Source organism: Falco peregrinus, chromosome 11, assembly GCF_023634155.1.
Source record: "Falco peregrinus isolate bFalPer1 chromosome 11, bFalPer1.pri, whole genome shotgun sequence".
NCBI lineage: Eukaryota > Metazoa > Chordata > Aves > Falconiformes > Falconidae > Falco > Falco peregrinus.
The window spans coordinates 10218377-10241257 of NC_073731.1; the positions used below are offsets into that span (position 1 = coordinate 10218377).

Sequence of the window (22881 nt, forward strand, 5' to 3'; positions counted from 1 at the left end):
CCGTGTTTGCTAACATGCTCAACCAATATTACTCTGAAGAGCAGCGCTGATGTCAGTGGAATAGAGGTAGGCAAAGTGGGAACAAGGTGTCTGTGCATTTTATTAGTGTTTGAAGAAAAAAATCACTACTTGCAGCTTGGGGGAAAGAGTTAAATCATAGCAGCTATGCACACTTTGTTAACCAGTGCCAGTTTTTCTGGCTGAATGAATTTCGAAGATTCTCTTCAGACTGCCTCTGAGCTGTAGATTTGTAGCTTCCAAGCCTGCTCCTCAGAAGGAGTGGCCCGTATTCACATGGACACTGACAGGTCCATTCCTGCTGATACTATGGTACAGCATGGCAACTTCATGATCCTTGCAGGATCCTGAGCACGCTGATGCCAGCGTGCAGCAAGAAGGGGACAAGTCTTCTGAGACTTGATCTCCAGCTTCCCCACTTGAGAGAAATTGTTAATACTCATCCATCAGCTCCCAACACATCCAGCTATATCAGCTCTATGTTCCCAGACACAGGTAGACTTAAAAATCCACAGTGCAGCTTCAAAGACCCTTCTGCACCTGTGTTTCCTTTGAACTCAGAAATCTAGACCGTGGATGCGAATTGTTCCCACCAGTTGCTGCATGTTCCCCTACACCAGGACCTGGTGTGGGTAATCATCAAGTCAGAGCTGACAGAATTTTCCCATCAAAACAATGTTAAAAGATGGAAATCAGTTTTCAACCGAGACAAAAAGTTTGAATAAATTTTTCCCGTAAATCTGATGATCTGGAATAGAAAGAGTGAAAAATATTTCAGTTTTTAGAAGTTTTACAAAAAATATGTTTTACTTTTGATTGTGGTTTTCATTTTTTTATAGTATTTTTTTATCAGAGAAAGCACTTTCTATATCTTATTCTTTTTCGCCATAAGCAGAAGAATATGGGGAAAAGAAAGGATTATGACCATTTTCCTTTGAAACTTAGAAGATGTCAATGTTGAATACCACTTCTAAAAATATATAGAATGCTTTTCATACACTTCTTTTCAGCCAGTGCGATTCAGGTTCTCATGTTCCACATGACTATTAATGGATATTAACAAACCAGAACTGTGCTGTATAGTGGCTGCCAGATGATGCCCTGGGCCCCTGAGGGCTGTGTTAATATTCTTCCCGTTCTGGCTTAAGCCTCACAGTTTTAGGCCTGTTGACCAACAGAAGCAGGGATTATCTTAGCCCACAATAAGGAACCTGTATTTTCTCTCTCGTTCCTTGATTGCAAGCGTGATGGAAATACAGAAGTTTTTCGCTCCTGTGGAAAGAGGGGATCAGATTTCTCTGCTGTTTTCTGCTTCCACAGGAGATTTGGGAAAGCAGACATCTGTCTTTAGCAGTCTGGGTAATGCTGCTCCTTTCTCCTCCCCTTGGACTCCTGCACCACAGTCTTAGCAAGACTATTTATTTCCTCTGCCCTCCAGCATCTGTTTTTCAGTCTATCCCTGCAGAAATTTCAAAGGTCTACAATAATTCTAAGACAAAAGGAAAATCACTGGTTCCTGACAAATTTTAGAGCAGAATCTGTATCACTGAACCAAGAAAAGAGATAGCCAAGCAGGTGTATATTTCATGTAACCAACGCATGCCTCAGATGAGTAACAGTGATTGTGTTCCCTTCCTTTTTCTTTCTCTTTTCCTTTTATTTTTCTTCCTTCCTTCTCTCTCTCTCTCTCTGCGCCCCCCCCCCCCCCCCCCCCCCATCTGTCAAGACAACTCTCTTGGCTGTTGTTCCACCTGATAGGTAGCAATAATAAAAACCTGATTGACTGTATATGTCAGAGATCATATGTTTGGCTATTTATGGAATTTGGCTGTTTATGAATCCCTGATGGGGAACATTTCACAAACTAGTGAAAATAGTTCTTGTGACCCTTCCACCAAAAACATTGTGATGAACAGATAATCATTTTTAACATTACATGAATCCTGAGACAGAAAAAAATAGCAAAACACTAAGAACAGGAAATAAAATCAGGTACACACAAGCACAAAAGCTACAATAATGAAAATGACAAAGCTAAAATGCACAAACCAGCAAAAACAAATTAAAATAAAAATATTGAAATAACAGTGGATTTTGTTCTTCCTGGTTTGGAATACAGCTTGAGACTATCTGAGGCATACAGTATAGCCCTCTAGCTAGCCTTGCTATGAAAGTCTATACTTGTACGGATTCCCAGAAACTAGGTGTCAATGTACATAAAGCATAGATAAGGTCATATCATTTTCCTTTGGCCACAGTAGAAAACCCAAAAAAGTAGCTACCATGACCAGTGTTAGTTCCACTCTTGAAGATAATAAATTTTGATATTCTGAATCTTTTTCAACCCACAGAAGGCATGATAGGCTTGTATACAACTAATATTACATTATACAAATACTGAGCACTGATTACCCTAGCACCAGCATCCTTAAAAAGGAAAACATAAAAATGGTTAGGGATTTTGAAGCTTTTTATCAAGATTTAAAAAGTGAAATTTGCCATGAATAGTTCACTGTATTCTGTTGGCTTTCATCAGCCAGAATCAAACATAATTTGCTTTACCTGGTGGTATAGTCTGAAGAGCTGGACACTACCAGCAATATGAGAGTAATATCATGTTCTTCTGGGTAATAGCTACTTTTCAGTCATGTGTGTTCACCATCATCCAAAAAGTCTGTTTTAAAGAAAACTCCAGTAAAATGTTCAAGCAAAAATTTGCTTTTCCATCGATATTCTTTTATTTTTAATTCAGTTCTTACCACCTTAAGTTTTCTTATGACTTTGAGAGTCTTGTTCACATGTGAAATACAATATTCTCTAAAGGCAGATCATAGGGTGATTAATTATACAGCAGAAGCCTATTTCTGTCTCATTCAGGACACGACAATACCTGCATGTTAAAAATGGTATTTTCACGGACAGCATCCAGCCAGAAATATTTGTCTTTTGTTTCTTTCCTTTACTTTCTGCCAAAATCCAGAATTTGTTGCATTGCTTTCCTGTTCATCCTTCCCAAGCAATCAGATGACTGATGAGGAAGTCAGAACAGGCTAATTGATGTACCTGTCTAAGCCCAAGCAGAGGAAATAATCTTGGTGGGTCTTCATATGCCCAAATCACCATCCTTAGAGCTTAAGTATTGTAAGCTATTATCACTGTATATTAGGTACAACCTAATAAAGGATGCTACTCTTCAGTCATTCCTGATAGCAAAATAAATCTGCCTTTTGCATATGTTAAATGTAAAATTTTTGATAAATAGATATTCAGGTTTGTGGTATTGTTCGAGAGCAGTCCAACTGATGTGAAGATCTGGTTTTACAGGTCCAGTTTATGGTTGTATCATTATAAACAGATAATTTTCAGATTTGTTCAGATGACCTTCAACAATCCCTCTGAGTTTACTGACTGTGCTTCACAGCCTCTTGCAGTGTAGGAGTCACAGGCAGCACTAACATAAAAGCCACAGTATCTTTGGCTTAGGTTTTGTAAGCTCAGGCATGCACAAAGCAGTTGTATATTAACAGTTCTATACTTTTTTTCTTTACATTGCAGGAACTGCTCAGTGAGACCAAATTGTGTTGAAAGGAATGGGGAATACCTCTGATCTGACCAAAACAGTAGCTCATTCTGGATTAAAAATGACTTGATCACGTGGTGGTCACCTGCTCGCTGGCAGAGCACAGGAACTTGAAAAAGGCTTGACTTAGAGTAAGCACTACGTAGCAACAGCTAAACTATTAGTGTGTTATCAACATTATTCTCATACTAAATCCAAAACACAGCACTGTAACAGCTACTAAGAAGAAAATTAAGTCTATCCCAGCCAAAATCAGCACACTTCTTTACAGTAGACTCTGTCATAGTACATTTGCAGTTATCAAAATCTTTCAGTCAAACTGATCAACTTGATACCACATCAAAGTTTACAGGTATGACTAAGCTTACCAAAGACTTTTCATTAACTTTAAAAAAGCACATCCCTCAGATTTACTCAATTGGATCTCCACACAGCTTCACTTTTTTTTCCAGTGTTTTAATCACTATCCCACCAGTTATTAAAACTTTGAAATTTTTTTTTTTTTAGCACTAACCACTGCATTAGACTCTGACTCCTATTTGAAATGAAAAAAAGAACTGCATAGTCCTGTGACGCTCTGTGAGAAGAACATTTATTTTGGGGGATGTTGCTCAGGGCCAGTTTGAACAGAGTGGGGTGTGGGGAGCTGTGCAAGTCTCTTCTCAGCTGTCTCAGAGTAATCCAGCAACCTCTTTCTTCAGCAATCCCTTCCTCCTCCTTCCCATTGCTCCCCTGGAGCAGCTTCCTGCTCCTCCATCCTCTACATCAGCCGCTTGCTGATTCCATCACCCATGCCAGCACATCTCCTCCGAAGAGGCTAGTGGCTGAGCTGAACAGCATGGACCACTTTGTGTCCTCCCTTGCCAGCCATCACCAGGGATGCTGTGATGCCTCCACTGTCTGCAGGGTCTGATGTCCACCACACAGGAATCTGCATCCCTGACCAGCTCTGCCTGATGGGGATTTTGCTCCCTGTGCGACCACTGGTGAGAGGTGAGAACTCGGCATATAGGAAGGCAATAGGTGGGAATGAGAGCTTTTCACAGGAGGGAGCAGAGAGAAGCAACTAGGGGTGGGAGCACATATCAAAGCAACTGGAAAGGAAAGGTTCTGTTCATCAGCTAGCTTGTGTCTGCCCCACCAGCACGTATTATTCATGTGTGGTGGACGATCCAGCTGAACTTCTGTGATGATTGTGTTTCAGATGGTCTACAGTGGTAAGTTACTGCCCATGTTAACAGAGGATTAGATAGATGCTGAGTAAATGGAAATACTTAGCTCAGGAGAAATATTTTGCCTAACTTTGGACTCTAACATCGCAGAAAAGAACCTCCAACCAGGCCCTTCATTTAGTTACAATTTTTTTTTTTCTCCTTTTGACTCATACTAGTAGAGTTAATGTATTATCAACACAAGAGCTGCACTTGAATAAAAACTGAACAAAAAAGTCAGTTGCATTCTGACAGACCAGGAGAAGATATGAATATTTGCTCTGTAACAGATTCAAAATCTCAGGATGAAATTTTAAGCTTCCACGTACTGTGGAAGCAACAGGGTTTTAAATTCCTTCAGAGCTCTTAAGACTGAAGCAAGCTGTTGAATTAGAGCATGACAGTTCTTCCAGGCTAGATTAATCTATTAGTTATTTTTTGTTGTTAGATAAACAAATGAGTTATCTAAAAATGTGGCTCTGTCATTGCCATATGGTTCCTGACCAACAGAAGAGAAAAGATCTCCCAAAGAACCTTGTTAGCAGAAACCACACAGCAGTTCCGTGATGGTTTACAACAGGAAACACAACTCACTCTCTTGAAAAGCAGTAATTTCATGCATGGTCCACTGTGTTTATGGATATGAAAAAATGATGACTTGTGCCTAATAAAAATGTTTATGTAGGTATTACATATTCATTAGGAAACCACTGTAGCTCTTCTTGGTGGTGGAATATATTGGTTTGGTTTGTTCATTCAAGATGCTGGCATTCCTCAGATGAAAAGTATTTTATATTATTTCTAACTTCAGGTATAAAGCATCAATCTTACAAATTATTACAGAACACTTAAACCAAGTGCCTATGCACATTTCCTAGAATCATAGGATCATTTAGGTTGGAAAAGATCACCAAGCCCAACTGTAAACCCAACGCTACCAAGTCCACCACCGAACCATGTGCCTAAGCACACTTCTACATGTCTTTTAAATACCTCCACTTAGGATAGAGGGTGAGGTTAATTTCCCTTCCAGTTAACATGGGCAGTGCTAGTTTTGACTCCTTGCCCTCCCTGCCCATACACACTGTAAATTCACATACGACATCTTACTGGCTGCATTCAGATATCTGTGTACTGAAAGATACTGAATTTCTTCCTTTGTATATGCTGGCTATGGGCTGTCAGAACGATCTAGATCTCTATTTCCAAAGTATGTCCCCCATTGTTTATAAGTCAGCATATGTTTCTGGCCCCTTCAATTTAGCTTGCTAAAACCATGTCTGTCTCAGTTGGGCGCTATTCAAGTAAAGCCCCTGAGGTAATTGCTTTACTGGCAAATTGATTAAATTTGTCAAATAAATATTATGTAACAGTAATGACAAGCAAATTATCACTGGAAGAATGGAGTTGATGTAGAAACCTCCCTTAATAAGTCAATATCTATTTTGTCCCCAGCATCTCTGAAAAGGAAATACAGTTGTAACGGAGCAACTAAGACAGAAGCAAGTAGGGAATTGATAAAGGAGCTTGTGTATGGCAGGTTTCCTGCTTGAAAAGCGTTATTGAAAACATGACAGAGACACTAATTGTACTGAAACATCCATTGCAAAGCAACTGTTTAAATTTTGTTTGCTGATATGGCATGAGAACTTGTTGCAACACACTGACATCTGTGGGTATTTAAACATATTTGATATGCTGAGCTAGCATGGGAACTAGTTTCAATGCCTTCTGACATCTGTGAATATTTAAATGTGCTTATCATGTTTATAAATCTTTGCTTGTGTACTTCACAAACAAAGTAGACGTTGGTTTGGTTGCCAAAGCAAATGTAAGAAGACAGTGAGACAGTTTCAGTGACAGAGACTTGGTATGGTGTAATTCAATGTGTCACAAAAACATCAATACCATATTAGTTACAATTAATTTCAGATTTTATCTTATACTGAAATTAGAAAACAAGAGTAGGAGATGCAGAAGATGTCTAACCAGGAAACATTTCCTTTAACTTCAGGCATAATGATGGGTTTTAAGGGATAAGGCCTTATTGCTCACTTTATGCCTCATTTCCTAACCTGTCCTGAAATGGGCTGAATGGAACCTTCTCAGCCTTTCAGAGTGGAACAGATAGATGATAAGGGGGGCACTGTGGAGGATCACATTCATCATGTTCAACACCAGCTATGTCTACTACCATTTGATAGAGTTAAGCAGGTCTGAAACTAGTCATAAGGCCTCGTACATTATGCTGAACTTGAGGTTATTTGGCATCATGGGCAAATAGTGTGCATGGGCAAAAAGTGTATGGAGTGGCACTGATTCCACACCACAACACTCCAAACACTTCTGTACTGTTCCAAGCATGACACCAGAGTTGGTGGTGCTGAATACAGAAGTCACCATGGGCTAGCGGGGACTCACCATTTGACCTGAGCAGCATGCTCATCTCCCAGAACAGATGTCACAGTATGGTCTGAACCTTGAATCGACTGAGTGACACCTGGGGTGAGGTGGGGGCCTCACAGCCCAGTAATGCTTCAGCAAACCCAGAGAGACCTCCCCCATACATCTGTAGCCAGAGGGAAGTTTACAGATGATACCACCAGATTGCCTTCTGGCTTACATCTTTTTTTATTCATACGATTGTCTCATTTGTCCTTAGTTCCCATCATTTCAGTGAAAGTTTCTTCAGTTATGCTGCAGTATATTAGGATAATGTTTTCCTGCTGCGTAACCAAGTACATAAGTACACGTTTTAATAAGCTCTGAATTCAGGCCTTTTCTGGAACACAGGCTATTGGAAGGCAGTTTCTTGCATTCACGTGTGGGTTTCTTTTACTCACTCTGCAGTAAAATTTATTGTTGAAGTGATATTTTGTTGCTGACAGGAAAATAATATGTAACTCCACTTGTTCTACACCTCCTATTTTGCTTTCAGCATAGAAATTACTGCATTTCAATCACCTGTTCTCACTTGGAAACAAAGTCTGTGATAACAATAATAGTAATTCCAGCACAAAGACCTTTCCTCTTGGACTTCGCCTCTTCAAGCTTTGGTATGAACACACTTCTGGGGAGGTACCACAAGTTCTGTGGATGCTATACAAGGTTAGGTAGCAGAGAAAGTGACAGCTAGGGGATGTCCAACTTAGTTTAGAAGCAAGCCACGCTTTAAGGAGATCGATGATGGTAACTGATAGACCTATCCTTTATTTTTAGAGTTGGGAAACAAAACAGTAATTTTTTTTCTTAGCAAAGAAGTGAAGGAGGAATTCATGCAGAGATATACATAGATATATAGATATATCTAAGACTACTTCTTGAATTTGCTGTAATCTAGATGACTAATATCACACTTAATCACAACTCAAGAAAGTAAAGGTTTCAGGGGCTGTGTTATGCATGCATACACATCAGAGAGAGATAAAATTAGAGAATCACCAGTGCCTCAAAAATTCTATTAGGAATTATATATTGAGGAAAAAAGCTGAAAGCAGTAAAAGTCCTTTTTATGAAAATTACCTTTGCCTAAACTGTCAGAAGAAATCAGGAACAATTTAAATAAAACATTACCTCATGAGGAAACACAGACAGTAATTGATGATCTCATTTCAGTAAAACATCAGGTCCAGATGGGATTAGTATTGAATTCCCCCCCAAATATACAGATATAATTTTACCTTGCTCAAAACATATTCACACTTCTATAAAACAAGTATTTTCTTCCCTGTTCAGAGGCATAGCTACCATATTAATTGCACTGCATGTGCTCTCAGAATATTGCAAGGGGAATATTTCAGTACTTTCCAAATGAAAATAAATCATACTAGAAAAAGCACACATTTAAGTTTTTTCTTTGTATTATACATAATATCATTGATATACATAATATCTTGCAAAAGATCGTCTGATGGTGTGCCTCCAACCATGGAAGAACACTGCCTTTGGCCTGTGAGATGAGGCCACTTAGAATAAATTGAGATGTTTTTACTGTGTCACAGCAAACTTGGTGGAAGAACATCTTGGGTTCCCCGGAAAATAGCAAGGCCAAGCTGTTACATTATCTGTATTTTGTGTCAAAATGGAGCTGTATGTTTCTGAATGGCGATAATCATAGCAAGCGGGCATCACTGATCAAAGGTTCTTTTGATGAGCAGTGACAATCACTTGTGGACAGTCAGTGGCAACATACACAGAACCCTAAATATAAACCACAGCCAATAAAAAAAAAACAAACCACAAAAAACCAAAAATGGTCTAGTTTGACTCCTTACCATTAATTTGAGGATTGTCTGATATCTCTTCTACTTTTAGCGGTATCATTTTTTTTTTGCAGAGATCAGGAGTTAATTCCGCTCTCACAGAGTGTCCGCCGGGGTGTCTGTGTTTCAGCTGGAGGCTGATGCTGGGAGACAGCCATCGGGTGTCTGATGCACAAAGGCAATGTCCCGCAGCACAGGGGAGAGGTGGGCTGTCTTGCTGACCCCTGGCACTCACACCCCCTGCCGCTCTGCCCACGCTCAGCCATGGCTGGCACCACCTGAAGAGCCGGCAGCAGAGTACAGGGGGGCAGATTGGCATCCCCTGTTTTGCCCAGGAGAGAAAAGCATCAGCGAGCGTGACAAAGTACAGGTTAAGATGACATGTGCTGCGACTAGTGAAAGAGAAGGGTGTAAGAACTTAAGAAAAGGATAGAGCAGAAAAGCACTGCAGTACCTCTCTGAAGTGGTGAGCATTTAGTGTCAGAAAACGGAGTATGTAATCATGGAAAGAAGGCTCAAGTGTGTCTGAGTGTGGTCTCAAGTGTGTTTGTTATGTTTTGCCTGTTTGTAGAATAACTTGATCACCTATGAAAGTGTTGTGAGATGTAAAGGTTCATGGCATTAATAATGCCTTGATTTTAGCCATGGATTTCACATGTGTGGTCTTTTCAGCTAAAGCCAGTTCAGTGCCTGATGCCCAGCTGCAATTTGAGTTAAGACAGACAACAAATATTGCAATGCACCCATTGGCTCACCTCTCACAGTGTCTGTTATGGGTCGCAGGTTCTGCCGCTTGGCTCAGCTACATTGGGCACCAGTTGTTGTAGTCAAAGCCCAACTCAGTCAGCCTCACACGGGGCACCAATTGTTGCCACACAAGCAAGGATATCAGGCTGCAACAAGGCTTTTACCATCAGTCAGATTCTACTGGCCACACTGTTTCTCCTTCCTCCAGAGACCAGACCAGACCAGACCAGACCAGACCAGACCAGACCAGACCAGACCAGACCAGACCAGACCACGCTGCTCCTCCTCCAGCCAGCACCTTCTCTCACCCACTCCTCAGAGTTATTTAACCACTTAGCAGGAACGAGCTACAGCTGCACATCGTCCATGTCAATCAACCCACTGCCTCTGAGGCAAGGCCACAGCTGCATGTTACGAATGCTAACCAACCCACTGCCTTCATTCCTCTACAATGCCCCATGTATTAATCCTTTGATACTAGGAAGAAAACTTTTCCTAATCACTTACTGAAAGCAGTTGGTAGGAGAAGATGTCTTCTTTAATTCCAAGGTGCAACTACAACTTTTCTATTATCCTTGAGGGTGAAGGACCCCAGACAGAGGAGCTGCTCTTTTAAGAGTAAGCAAATAAGAACAGGAGCATGGTATCACAGAAACCTTTGACACAGTGATATCCTGAAGTAGAACAGAACAGGAAGTTTACTGTAAGGGATCTAGAAGTTTTTACACTGGGACCCTATTTGCACTAGCCTTCTATAAGCAGCAGGGAGGGATAGATACTGGCAGAGGTCATTAAATTTTGAGGCATCTCAGAAATGGACTCAGAGCCTCTGAATATATGGGGGGACTGTTAGGCATGTTATTTCGGTGCCTAAAATTAGGCATGGTGAACTGAAACCTAATCAGTTAAAAAACTCTGAGACCTTCATTGACAGCACAGGAGTGGAGATGACTAGCTACCTTCTCGGTACTATGTTTCTGGCAGGAAAATACAGAACAGCAGCTGCTAGAGCGCTGTCCACTGCCTAAAAGGTATTGATGGCATGTATTAAGCACTGCCTCAACCCAATAAATGCACTCTGTTGGTGACTCTGCACAGAATAACACTGCTTATCAAGGCAAAAATGCTCCTTGGTTGCAAACCATGCACCTGCCTACTCATGGCTAAAGATTTTCACAGCTGATGTGTTCTGGTTACCGTTTTCCCCTGCTCGGGCTTGACTGACTGTTCCTTGGCCTGTAGCATGAGGTGAGAATTAGGAAATGTGAGTGATGGTCCTGGAGAGAGTGCAGTGCCCTCTGTGCTTCATAAAGCACATAAATCAAAGGAAATATGGATTCTTCTATTTTTGGTTGTGGTTCTTTGTTCCTCCTATCTACAGGTTTTCCTCTGCTGCCTCTGCCAGCAATGATTCAAAGACCCATTTGCCTTTAGTAGTAAAAGAACTTCCAGAGTATGGCTTTGATATTCTTGTTCTGTTTTTCCTGTTCAGCAAGAGGTTTAATACTTGCATACTGTATCTGTTTGTTTTGTGTATACCTTTTCCACCTCTATTCATTCCTATTATTATTCCAGCGGTATGATGTGCAAGGTGTTTTCCTTACAACCTGCAGCTCAGTGACCCTGAAAGGTAATGGATTCAGAGCTCTCAACTCTACCTGACCCGTTGTTCACAATGAGCTACTTGTCATATACATCACATCCCTCTGGGGTCTGAACCGTGACACAGAAACATTTTACACAGCACGTGGCAGAAGAGAAGGGTACTGTGGACGCTTTCAATTGCTTCTGCAGTCAATTGGTATTTAATGGACACATTTTGTATTTATTTTAAGTATTTGGTCACAGCTAATACCAAATAACTTAAAAGCGCAGAATATCCAAGAGCACTGAGATAATTTCTGAGAGCCTCATGCCCGTACGTCGCAGTGTTACCTGGCTTTAGCCTGTGCCTTCATGGTATGCAAGTAAAGGGACCATTTGTGCATTCAACTCTATAACTGTGGTCATGCTCATGAATCCAGAGGTGCACCAGGTATATTCTCATAGGTCTAACATGAGGTTTAAGCAGGGGCTTATGCAAACAACACGCTGGATTCAGGGAAAGGCTACAGTATTGCTGCGGCCCAGGGATGCTGAAAGCAATGAGGTTGAGATGAGCACAAAGCCTGAAATTGTCATGCTGGTTGGAAACATCTGAAGCCAGTCTTGTCTTCTCCAGAGAACTTAGCTAATCCTTGTCCTAAGCCAATGACTATCCTGTTTAAGCAGCAGACACTCATTTTGGAGTCCCTGAGGCTGACAGTATTGACAGTTGCTGTTGTCGTTGCTTGTTCTTCTGCAATATCCTGAGGCAGTCATTGCACCGGGTTCTGCCTACAGCATCTGAAGTTACAGTCGTGGTTTCTTTCATTACCTTCTCCAAGCTACAGCAGATTTCCGCTAGGAGCTAGGTGTTTGTAAACCAGGAGTGGATTTGCCAAAAATTTAAGCAAGGTATTATACACAACCCAGACTGTACAGGATATGTGGACAAGGTTAACATAACATTTCCTAATATTTAATTTTGTCATTGAAGTTCCATCAAAGAAGAACATAAGAAACAGAAGGTATACCTCAAAGACAAAAACATTACTTGTTTTCCCCACATGGCTTTTTAGCAAGGGAATTGGTAATTTTTTATTTTTACAAATTTTTTTTATTTATTTTACAATAAAATTTTACAATAAAATTGTCACCTACTGAATGGGTGCTGGATTCAGCCCTTTAGTACAGCATGCCAACACAACTTCATTACCTTTAGTACAGACAAATTGCTGAAACTTGGAGTGGTAAGGCATACTTTAGATTAGAGACTGCTCACACTGGTCTCCCTACACTCTCTTCTCTCCCATATGCCAGCCGCTGCGGGGACTTTCCTGCCTTGGCCCTACAGCATCCCCTTGAGCTTTGTGGCAGCAGGATGTTTCAATAACCCTGTAACTTTGAACAGCAGAAGTTTGGGAAAAAGCCTGGGATAAGGGAGGGATGAACTGGTCTCTGAGGACATCAATAGGTCTCAGTGATCTTCAGATACAGCGTGATCAATGTTGTACCTTGGTGTGAAGGACTGACTTCACAACTTACACTATGAACTGGAACTGCCCCTCTCCATGGCCCTCAGAGGTCCTTCGTCCCTCCTCTGTCAAACTCTTGGCCAAGCATCTCCTTTTCCCCTTTCAATTACCACATTTCAGCTGATGGCCACTGGATGAGGGTGCCCAGCGCAGATGCTGAAGGTGTTCCTGGTGTACCTCCCTCATTTTTGCTGCTTGTGCCTTCCATGGTCCTGTGGAAGAGAGTCAAATACCAATGACTAAGAAACCTAGGAGGTTTCCACCTCTGGGTGTTTTATTGGGGAAGAGAGAACCCACAGAAAGGAGACACATAGGCTTAAAACCTCCCCACTCTGTCTGGGAGTGCAGCACAGTTTTGCTGTTCTCTTGCAATAACTCGTGTTTCCCTAGCAAATGCTGGAACAGGATGAGGAGTATCTATTCTGCATAAAGGTGCATTTACTTTCCCATATTATTTTGATCAGCTCTTCTCCACAGCTGAAGCCATAGTGGACAAGTCTGCCTAGGCAGAGGTTACCCTTGAGACAGCTAAATCCGCACATCTTGGGCACCAGTGGCCAGCTTGCCCTGATAGTGCCCTGCCAGCACGACACGAAACAGTGACATCTCTGCAGCTCCTGACTTTCAGTATCTACAGACATTTATCAACCCTTTTAACACCTGAAATTCTGTGAGTGCCCTGAGAGCTGTTCCTGTTACTACATAGTATAAAACACTAATGGGTTTGTCTTTGAGGGTCTTGGTGGGAGAGCTTCGACTGGGCCCCACAGACAGGCTTTTTTTTTTTCCCTATGATGATAAACTAGAGGAGTCCTCAAAAAATATTCAAGAAGAGAGCTGTACTTAAGTGCTTTCTAATGTTTATGTATTTTTAAGAAAGGGACCAAAAAATTATGTGGCATGGGACTGAGAAGAGAATGTTCTGTTTTCATTAGAGAAGTGAACGAACTAAATGTTAACTTTCTCCTGATTTTTTTTTTTTTTTTTTTTTGTAGACATAACATTAAACTACAAGAGCTTCTGCACTGTCTCTGTTAATCTGCTGTTATCAGAGATGCAGTTCTTTTGGGGTTCAGTTGTGCTGGGGTGACCGACACAGGGCACCATGCTCCCCTCTCCCCGCCGACCTCAGCCTGCAACATGCCACCTACGGCTGCTGCATGAGGCCACCTGAAGCTGCTTTTGAGACATTTTTACTTTTGGGTCAGAAAGATGTTTATTCGGAAAGCAATCATACTTGTACCAATTTTCAAGCTACGGCAAATCATGGAGGCTCCAGAAATAATGGGAAATACAGGAAAATATGGGGTTTAGAGAACTGCAATTAACAGTGTACACTCAGAACATCTCCTATTCAACAAAGAGCATGGCTTCTTAAGTCAGCCTTCAGTTTTTGTGTGTAGTACAAGGCATCGCCCTAGCAGATGCAGCAGTCTTGTATCCAGCCACTAAGATACCTGTTTCTTGTGGGGCTTGTCTCAAGTGCAGATGTCTCATCCTGTTCTGTCACCACTCTGGAAGGCAACAGTACTGTATCTATAGTAGATGGATGTCTCTCAGCTACATATGTTTCTGGGGAAAACAGTGGTTCCTTGGGCTGTCACCAGTCAATCTGGCTGTCTCAGGGTCTCTGCTTTTGTTCTGGAACAAGAAACAGCCTAGCCTAACATTGCCTCTGCAGTACAAACAGCAAAGTGAAGTGGGGAATAGGCAAGCAAGACAGCATGAAATCCAAGCGAGTATAAAATATAATCCATTACTATGAAATACTTCAGGACACAAACAACTCAGGATTCAGATTTCAGAAATACCTTTGTGCTAATTATCTGCCATGCAACCTCTCATTTGCCCTTTCCTGATCGTTTTTTTGCACAAGAGAAGAATGAAAAAAGTGATGGGCTCTAGGCTGCTTTTCTGCTGAGTCTTAGCAGAGTTACTGGTGAACCTGACACTATGAGCGTATCCATCAATACTATAACAGACTGTAATGCAGCTCTTTCACAACTAGCTCTAAAGCAGGGAGGACAGCTAAATGGCACCATTTTCTTAATGCAATAACCTTTCAATAATTTAATCAAAGCTACTGAGAAAAAATGCCCTTTGAAAAGTTCATGTAATTGTACAGTCCTGTCTTTAATCTGAACCTTTATCTCAGAGCTCTTAAGAAAAAAGAAAAATCTGGCAATGTATTTCCTCTGGTTATTTCAAAGACTAACAGGCAACAGCAGAAGCTTCCTATTCAAAGCCTAACATTTTCCATTTGTCAGAGGCCAGGAAAAGCCAAATACTTCTGAAGATGTACAGGTTCACTGGGGGTAAAAGAAGAAAAGGGAAAAAGGCAACAACAATCTCTAAAGGGACTGCAGTCGGAAAGTGGTGAGTCTGCTCACAAGATTTATTAGCTGTTGACCTCCTTCCACCATTTAAGTTATAACGTGATGACAGCCTGGCGGCAGTGGAGAGAAGCCACTCTTCCTCCTTGATGCTGACCTAGAGAATTAGGATCATGAACCAGCCACACAGGAGGGCCTTACAAAACCATTCGTGGCGATTGCGTTGCCAGCTGCTCCCCGGCATTATAGTACATCAAGAGCAGGTGCCCATACCTCGAAAGCCCAAACCATTTTACATCCTGCAGCTGTCCCTGGTCTTCAGGGAATAGACGGAAGTAAAATGTTGGAGTGGTTCCCTGGACTGTATGATCTCACCTTAAGTGATTTTTTTTATTTTTTTATTAATTGGGAAATTCGGTATGTTTTCGCTCAGTTTGGAAGTTTTGAAAATACTGGAGATGGAACAGTGCAATGACTGGATCTGGGAAGGAGTGAATCTCTGGGGTTTTACAGAAGTCTGGCAAAAGATGCACCTTATATTAGGGGGGTAGGTGGTGAGGCAGTGGCGTTCCCACCCTGCTTTCCAGGCAGCCAGGAACAGATGACAGGCCCTTGAGCAAACAGCCTACTGTCATGTCCCTTACCCCTAGAACAGAGCATAAACAAATTTACATAGGACTGTGATATCAAAAAAATTAATGAAAACCCTTTTATTGACTTAAGGTTAGATGTAAGCAAGCAACAGAACTTTTGGCTGGTTGATGAAATCCTCACCCTCTCCCCACTGTTTTACTTAAAAAAAAAAAAAAAACAAGTTCAGAAAAGCTGATGTAAAAATGGAACCCCTTCACCTGAACAATGTTTCACTTTGTGATCACTTCAGTCCTTAAAACATGATATTAAAATACTTGACTTTAAAAATAAAATGCCATTTTGAAATGAAAAAGGTTTAAATTATTCCTTTGGAAAATGTCCAAACAGAAGAAGACCTCTCTCTCATCCTTTTCTTCTTCTTCCACGTGCCAGCTCCCATCCCAGAAAGGGTAAAACTAGACCCTGAAATCACAAAAAATTTATAGTCTCCTGAAACTACCACTTTAGGTGAATTTATTTTTCACTCCCAAATCCACCGGTGTCCAATCTAGACAGAGGTTTAGGCTAGCAGACTACTTCTTTTCAGTTTCATTTTTTATTTCTTTCTATAGTTTTTTTATTCCCTGTATTGTCACTAAAAAGACACACTGCCACCAAAAAACGTGTACTCTATTTTTCCTTTTTCTTACTTTTGCCTCAGTGCTAAAAAGGAATTCAAGGTTCTGCTTGGTTAAAATATTATGGAAAAAAAACCCCATCCTGCAAAAAATGTTGTTTAAAGATAAACATCCAGATTTTTGCAGGGCAAAATTAACGTAGAAAATATTTATGTATAATTTTTGAAGTCACTGGGTATGATCAAACTTTCCAGCCAAAAGAATTTAAATAGCTTCGAAGAACATAAAGTCTGTCCTGTCTACTGAGATGTGACAACAGCTCGACAACAACTTTACCATTCAATGCAAATAAGATTATCAGATAAGTCAGTCTAGGGAGAAATACTAGAGGGGTAGGGAGTGAAGTTGCAAGTGGCTATATTTGTTCACCTATTACACATTAAAACTACCTCTACAGTTACAACATTAGTACTGGTTGGTGGTGCTGAGTTATTGTTAAACTGTTATGGCTAAGAAAAGAAAATCCAGAAATTATAAAAATGTATGAACTCAGCCTTGCCACTCTGTTAAAAAAAAAAAAAACAAACAAACAAACAAAGGTTAGGTCGTATCTTTTATAGATAAATCTCAGTTTTAGCAATTACTCCAGAGAAGCTGAATTGGACTTCTCATTCTCTCAAGAGGAGGAAGAAAGCATCTTCCTGACTACTTAATTTAGACACCACTCTTACTGAATGAGCCTGCTGGACCACATGACCTGCCAGCAGAAGAGGCTTTTCTTCTCCAAGTGGTGTTAGACCACGGCTGAGGGTTTCTGTGTAACTCTGAAGCACAAAGCTGGTGGGGGACCTCGGCTGCTCCCTGGGTTGGCCAAGTCACAGGGGATTCACTTTGATTGCCTGTCTTCTCTTGCCTCCCTCCTCCAGGGGTATGAAACCTGAGGCTCACTTCCCCCCGCATTTTAAAGCATTGCTCCCCCTTCCACCTCCTGATGCTCTTCACCACCACCCCCCTTGGGCGAGAGGTTCCCAGGGAGCAGCTCTTGTCATCCACAAACACAGGAATCAGAGGGCAGGGACAGGATCTACGAGGCACCTTTCCTAGCCTTGAGAAGAGGAAATCCCTTTCCACTGTCCCCTCTTCCATGCTCTGAGCCCTACAGTGAGGAAATTAACAATAAAATTAAAACACCCTCACGGAGGAATTGCACCGTTGCCAGCTCTTATGGTTTTATTGTGATTTCACAGCTTCAGGGTAGTTCTCACAGTCCCAGTTCCTGGAATCAGGATCTTACTGTAGATCCTTCTTTTCAATTTTAAAGAAAGTTTTTAACTTTTGTGGTTATGGAGAAAAAAACTTTCTTGTGTGAAGTGACTCCAAGGTAGGGAAGCAGAAGGCAAATAAAAAGAAATCCCTAAAGCATGACTATTATTATTTAATCATCATATTGCTGGGAGAGGAAAAGAGCATGACTCATGGTTTTTAAGGGTTTTTAGGGACGGCAACAGTTGAATGGGGTATCTTCAGTGCTTTTTCTGCCTGTTACAGTTACTGTTTAGGTGGCAGAATTAATTAACCACATTTGAGGCTAGCAGGGTCCATTTTGGATGTGAAAGGACTGAGACTTCAGAGAAAAAGAGTCAAGAAATGGGCAAAAAGAAACACCATGCAACTTCTTTTTTCACAATTTTGGTTTCCAAAAGAGCAAATTTAGGTCTGCACCTTCATTAGATGTGCACACACTACACTGGTTCATTAGTGACTATGGGAATGCTGTCTGTCTTGATTATGGAATGTTTCCCTGACAGAAACAACATTTTTACAGGCTTTTGGGTTTTGTCATTTACTACTTAAGTATTTTCTACTCCTAAGATAATTTCCTGCAGAGGAAATGCTATCGTTCTCATTTGAGTAGCATTTTCTAGCAAGTGTTATTGTTTCCTATCAGCAATTCTGTGTTTTGGGACAGAAGCAAATTGTCTGTTTTAAATTCCATCTCTGTTACACTTTCTCCAGCATTGCTTACAAGATAGCAATTTCACAGCCCATAATCTGGAAAGACTATAATAGAATCTACGTAAGAGTTTGTGCTGCATTTATATCAAATTACAGGTGATAGCACTGCTTCTTGTGTTCATTATGATCATCTGGTACCATAAGATCTTGCTTTCACAGGCTCGCATGATTTCAGTGGTGAATCTGATTCTATGGTGGTGAAATGTGGATGCCTATAGCAAATGCCATCTTTCTACCAGATTTTGTGTAGACTCCTTGACTTACCTCTACCCATAAATGTCCTACGTAACACACATATGTCTTGCAGAGGACTACTGTGATGGTGGCACTCCCAGAAGAAGATATTACCGTCTCAAACCTAATCCCTTTGTTTAAAATTAAATATGTAAGAGACATAACCATAAAACAGTTTCAGATAGCAATGCATGGCCTCTTAAGTGCATTCTAGTGCTGTTTGCTGGAGCCAGTGTTGTACCTTTCTGGTACAAATAAAACCAGTCACAGCACTTAAAGAAATTTTTGTCATGTTCGTCTGTGTATGTGGGCTTGCCAGCAGTTCAATGTTGCAAAAAATCACGCTTTTTCTAATGTCACAGTGAAGTATACAGAGGTGAGACTGCAAGGCATTAGAGGTATATTTCTACTGATCCAAACTCCATCCCAAGTTCACAATTGTTGACTTTTCTACCCACCGTCTGGGACCTGCCACCAACATGCTCATCCTGTGTCCTATTCCTCCAGTCTGCCCTGGGGCTTATCTGAATAATTTTCCGGCAAAAGGGGTTGACAATTATTAGCAGGTGGACTCAAATTCTTGTGTAAATCAGTGTAAGTCTAACGAAGTCAATCTGGATTTGTACAAGCAAAGGCTCCAGTGTGGAGGGGCACTGAATGAGGGGCACTGAATGAGGTGCTTGGGGGCCAGTTCTTTACTAAATAGCATAATTCAACCTTATATTTGATATAACTTTCTTTTAGAGTTCTGGCTAACCAAATGTGTCAAGTTTCCAAATGAAAAAGAATATAATTGCAGGCCTCAGTTGTGTAAGTAGAGGAGACATTAAGCAATTTAGGGTCATTACTCATTGTCATAAGGAAAAGGTTTGCAGGAAGATGTAACAGATCACTTCAAATACTTTTTACTCTAGTTATATATTTCAACTGAGCTGATGAATTTCTTTTACCTATCCAGACAGCTCAGCCAGCTGACCCACTGTTATAAATGGCAGCACGATAGAAGTCATCTCCTTGGCAGCTGGCCCTGAAAGATATTGTGGTAAATGATATTTTTATGCCTGCTTAATCTCCTCCTCAATTATTTGCTACCTAATTTAGCTCATCACCAAGAAACAGAAAACTCAGCTTTTTGCATTTAATGGAGACACTCTTTTCTCCAGGCAGGGATTCCTGCAAGCTGCACGTCTTTACAAAGCGATACCCTTGTGCTGTCCACCCTGAAGTCGTGGCTAGAGGACAAAAGCTCAGGAAATTAAATCACATGCCTACAGAAGTTAGCTGGGTCTGGATCCTATCCAGAGCTTTTAGTCAAGCTGGCAGCTCTTTGCCTTGGCCATCACTGCTGAGGCTTCCACACCAAGCTTATAATTAACTGTCAAAAACTAACCAGAATTAAAATATAATTCAAAGCAAACAGTTACCTTAAACATATGCTCAGAGTTTTCTTATAGTTTGGAAATTGTGACTCAGACAAGGCTTTTCGAGCCTGTTGCTGAAGAGGAGAAAATTCATCTCTCTCCAGTTGTACAGGTAAAATTAAGTAACCAAAGGCACAGCTCCTGAAGCATCCCTTGAGGCGGGTGTCTGAGGCCATTCCTTCACATGCCCACCCCTAAACAGCCCCTAACACCTGCTGGCTGAGCAGGGTGGGGGGCTGTTATATGACAAACATTATCAAATAGCAGCGTTTCTCTGGTTTTGGCACATGCCCGCTGAACTCTCCTTGGCCTTAAAAGGAGAGCAAACATGTGTTCTCCTGGGAGATTCTTGGTGAAAATGTCCATCATATTGTGTTCTCCAGAGAGACTCGTTATTTACTGGAGGCAAGCACATTTTTTCCTCAGGTATTACAGTCTGTGAAGATGTTATAATGCTTATCCTTTTTGTAAGATGTCACATAAGATTTAGACATTTTAAAATTTACATTCTAAAAATGTACTGTAAGCATGCGTATATTCTTCTTGTTGGGTAAAGTGGCAGTGTGGATAACTAGATGTACTAAACCCAAGATATCGCCACAATATAATTTAAGGAGATATGCATGGAGTTTATCTTGAACACGGCTAAGATCCTAAGAGATAAAATATGGACTCCTACTCTATATCCACCAAGTTCTGAAAACAATGGATGTTCATATCTTTTTTAACTTTGAAAAAAATTCTGAATAGGCAAAAAATATGTACTTCTCCCCATTTGCCATCATTTTATGCCTTTCTCACTGCTTTTCTCTGTCTCTACCCATGCATTTTCTTCGGGTGTTTAACGGTTCCCTCAGGGCAGGACCAATTATTTATGACATACTTCTCCATGTAAGATTTATTTGGAAAAACTGTTCCTATGGAAACTGCTGTTTTCAAACAGGCTTGTATTAACTTCAAACAATAGGATTGCGTATACAATAGAGAATACATCTTCTAATAGCAGGAATATTCTAATGACTTTGACAACCAAATAAAGTGCTCGGAGGAACAAAATGAGGTATATTCTGTGATACGATCAAGTGGATACTCAGCTGTCAGCTGGTAAGTACAGGGAATTAGAATAACTCAGTTCATTTCACCAAAGTCCAGTTTGAGGGTCTCTTAAAATTTCAAAGCAACATTTTTTAAAATATCAGTCAGCAACCTGCACTGGAATGCTATTAAAGTGCCTTATCCTCAAATGAAACACTGAAGGTTTTTATTTCAGAAATGTCAAAATTAATGTGGATTACATACCTATGGTGTAAGGCTTTGGCACTAGAAGTAGATCGAGAGGTCAAGATTCTGCAGACACTTCTGTGACTTCAGGATCAAGCTCTTATAATTACATTTTGTCTTTGTGGTGTTTTGCCATTTGTTTTCTCCTCACTCTATCCTCTGCTTATCTTCTGGTCTTTGTAGTCCTCCAGACAAAATGAAGTACAGCACAGCTGCAGCATAGCCCACCTGAGCAGGATTTTAATGAAAAAAAAATCTTTTTTTCCCCCCCCGAACAAACAATTTGTCTTTTAAAAAAGTGATTTCACAACCTACCTCATTAATTGCCTTGGTGGTATTATAAGATTCCTAGAGTTGTAATATGTTGTAATAACCTAGTAGGACCAGGGAGGGCAGGTGGAAGAGGGTCTCAGAGCAGCATCGCAGTCCTCCAGGTTGGACCCTTTTTGGTCCAGTGAAGAAGTCAATGCCGTCAGTGTAAAGGTCTTTGCTACCTGCCTTTGCATGCCCGGGCTCGCTGTGCTTGTTTATCTTCTGAGTCATCTTAAGAGAGATTCAGAAAAAATAACTTCCATCAGCTTTCCTGCTGGATATGCATTCTGTACACTCAAGTGCCCTTCACTTATTTAAATGATTAGCCAAGAGCACTTCAGTTTTTTAAAAGGAACTAATTTAGCCGGGGACTGAAAAAAACTCCAAGGCCACAATGCATGAAAGGAAATAAACTGTGAATTCCAAGCTGGAGAGTCTGAACAGCCTAAGATAAGCTGACTGCAGGACTATCAGGAAAAAAATCCCTCACTTTGCTGCGCTGCTGCTCCTGAGCGCACTGTCACATGTACATGGAAGGAGAAAAGTGCATAAATTCATTTGTCCATTGAACGTCCAAAAACATGCAACATTGCCAAAACAAGATTGAAAAAAAAAAAAAAGTGAACTACACCCAAACCCCTTGACTGCTCAGGTTTTTTAGCTGATCTCATGAGACTGGCTGGAATTGCTTGGATTTTGGGGCCATTATAAAGAATTACTTTCCACCCTCTCTTCTGTAATGAAAGCTACATACTGCTATGGTCCTGTCAAAGAACTTTTGGTGATGAAAACTCTGACACGACCGGTGACTCAAGCCATCCAATAGACTGTCAGGTAGGTTTGATAGGTAGTCTTGGTTTTTAAGTAGACCTAGAACAAAACCAGCCCAAATGACCCTACAGCCTTTGCCAGAATTGCTTAAGTTCAGGCAAATAATGTACTAAAACTGGCCTCCCTTTCAGAGCAGAGGACATTTTCCCTTGATGAGCAAGACAAAAATAATTTTAAAATATGTTATCATAGGATATCTCATATATAATGCAATAGGTAAACAATAAAAATATTTTTTTAAGTAGCTGAAGTAAATTCTGTGCTGATGGGACAACAGAGAAGGTCCTTCCCCGGTAAGAACCATTGGA

At 40.8% G+C, this 22881-nt stretch overlaps 2 long non-coding RNA genes across 4 annotated transcripts in view; one reads left to right on the plus strand and one right to left on the minus strand.

The window, feature by feature from the left end:
* Positions 1-22881, plus strand: part of LOC129785346 (uncharacterized) — a 51815-nt gene that overhangs the window by 12322 nt on the left and 16612 nt on the right. The window lies entirely within an intron of this gene.
* Positions 7200-22078, minus strand: LOC129785345 (uncharacterized). 2 transcript variants are annotated; one of them, XR_008749271.1, is made up of 5 exons: positions 21746-22078; positions 21449-21658; positions 14392-14575; positions 10076-13146; positions 7200-10020 (listed from the first exon to the last, which is right to left on the minus strand). It is a non-coding gene; the product is annotated as an uncharacterized LOC129785345 (long non-coding RNA). The 2 variants fall into 2 exon arrangements; XR_008749270.1 differs by lacking the exon at positions 14392-14575 and having other exon boundaries at positions 21746-22076.